This window comes from Branchiostoma belcheri, unplaced genomic scaffold (genome assembly GCF_001625305.1).
Source record: "Branchiostoma belcheri isolate BF01 breed outbred unplaced genomic scaffold, Haploidv18h27 scaffold164, whole genome shotgun sequence".
NCBI lineage: Eukaryota > Metazoa > Chordata > Leptocardii > Amphioxiformes > Branchiostomatidae > Branchiostoma > Branchiostoma belcheri.
This window is the reverse complement of record NW_017803091.1, coordinates 312,702-315,413: the sequence shown is the minus strand read 5'-3', so window position 1 is coordinate 315,413 and position 2,712 is coordinate 312,702.

Here is a 2,712-nt window from a genome sequence, read left to right as displayed (position 1 = left end):
CAACCGAAGGTACCAGAAGGTGAAGTTTGGTGTCGTTTAAAAGGTAATTGTATCAGTATCACAGATCCGCAATCCATTTTCATTTATCATCTTTGGTTTGGGATTTATAAGCGTTTGAAGTTTTAAGGGGCGTCTTAAGGTAGGGTTAGGGTTAGTGCAACCGAAGGTACCAGAAGGTCAACTTTAGTGTCGTTTAAAAGGTAATTGTATCAGTATCACAGATCCGCAATCCATTTTCATTTATCATCTTTGGTTTCGGATTTATTAGCGTTTGAAGTTTTAAGGGGCGCCTTAAGGTAGGGTTAGGGTTAGGGCAACCGAAGGTACCAGAAGGTCAAGTTTGGTGTCGTTTGAAAGATAATGGCCCAAGTATAAACAGTTCGTAAACCGTTTGCATTTATCATCTTTGGTCTTGGATTTATAAGCGTTTGAAGTTTTTAAGGGGCGCCTTAAGGTAGGGTTAGGGTTAGGGCAACCGAAGGTACCAGAAGGTCAAGTTTGGTGTCGTTTAAAAGGTAATTGTATCAGTATCACAGATCTGCGAACTGTTTGCATTTATCATCTTTGGTTTTGGATTTATAAGCGTTTGAAGTTTTAAGGGCCGACTTAAGGTAGGGTTAGGGTAGGGCAACCGAAGGTACCAGAGGGTCAAGTTTGGTGTCGTTTAAAAGGTAATTGTATCAGTATTAAAAGCCAGCACACCGTTTGCATTAATAATCTTTTGTTCGGGATTTATAAGCGTTTGAAGTTTTAAGGGGCGCCTTAAGGTAGGGTTAGGGTTAGGGTAACCGAAGGTACCAGAGGGTCAAGTTTGGTGTCGTTTGAAAGGTAATGGTCTTGGCATTAAAGGTCCGGAAACCGTTTGCATTTATCATCTTTGGTCGTGGATTTATAAGCGTTTGAAGTGTTAAGGGGCGCCTTAAGGTAGGGTTAGGGATAGGGCAACCGAAGGTACCAGAAGGTCAAGTTTGGTGTCGTTTAAATGATAATTGTATCAGTATCACAGATCCGCGTACTGTTTGCATTTATCATTTTTGGTTTGGGTTTTATAAGCGTTTGAAGTTTTAAGGGGCGCCTCAAGGTAGGGTTAGGGTTAGGGCAACCGAAGGTACCAGAAGGTCAAGTTTGGTGTCGATTGAAAGGTAATGTACCCAGTATTGAAGGTCCGCAATCCATTTGCATTTATCATCTTTGGTTTGGGATTTATTAGCGTTTGAAGTTTTAAGGGGCGCCTTAAGGTATGGTTAGGGTTAGGGCAACCGAGGGCACCAGAAGGTCAAGTTTGGTGTCGTTTGAGAGGTAAACGTCTCAGTATTAAAGATACGCGAACTGTTTGCATTTATCATTATTGGTTTGGGATTTATAAGCGTTTAAAGTTTTAAGGGTCGCCTTAAGGTAGGGTTAGGGTTAGGGCAACCGAAGGTATCAGAAGGTCAAGTTTGGTGTCGATTGATAGGTAATGTACCCAGTATCAAACGACTCCTTTAACCCTTAACAGTACACCTTCCCGGACTGATTAATCTGTACACCTGGGGTCCGCGCGGACCCCAGAACAGTTTTTGCTAATTTTTAGAAATTATCAACATGCTACCAGCTCAATTGTGTTGTAAACTGATGTGGGAACCTCTGTGTCCACATTACATGCAAAAACCATACATTTTGAACTTTTTCTATTTTTTGGTGAAGAAAAGAAGACAAGAAGAAATACACGATTTTTTAACCCATTTCAGACTGAAGGGGCTTTTGAGGCCCAACTTTGATCTCAGATAGCGGCTACACGGCTTGCGCTAGAAGTATCAAATTTGAAGACCTTTCCTAAAATGTCTCTGGCAAAAACTTCATATTAGTTTAATACTAGTAAGTTGATGTTTTTTTGTGTTGCCATGGCAACGGGTTTCTAGCAGGCAGTTTTTTGAAAATAGAAGTAATTTTGGTTTAAACATAAAAATTTTATATTAAATTTTATATTAAATTACACTTCTTTTCCAACATTAATAACATCTTACATAATTAAATATAAGTTAAATCATTTAATATGCATAGAATATGCTAATTTGATGACGTCATTGGTCAAAATCCAATATGGCGGACTATATTACTAGCTCTGACGTCATATGACGAAATAATTACACCAAAGTTATTAAAATTTAATTCTATTACTACACCATTCTCTGAAAACTTGGTAGACATACGATGAGTGCATAAAAACATATAAAAACGGAAATAAGGTAATGTATAAGAACGCCAGTGTATCCATTATGATCGAAAGCCGGCTGGGGTCCGCGCGGACCCCAAAAGAAAATCAGATATATTTCTTTTATAAATGGTAGAAACGGAGTTTTCTGCACTGTATCGAGAGACAACTTTGTGGGTGACAATTACCTAAAATTTCAGAAAAAAATCTTTAGAAACAAAAAAGATATTACAGAATATATAGTGCTGGGGTCCGCGCGGACCCCAGGTGTACTGTTTAGGGTTAAAAAAATCGACAAAATATTATTTATGAAAAGATGATTGAACGTATTACATTATTTTAAATCACATTCAACCATGGATGCATAATACAAACCTTGCAGTCTACGTTCTATGAAAGCGAATTTATTGAGAAGTATCATATAGTATTTGAAGCTCTATAACAACCAATATTCATATTTTTTTATTTTAGTTTTAATCAGCAACTAAATAAAAGATAGCTTTAATGGAATGTTTATG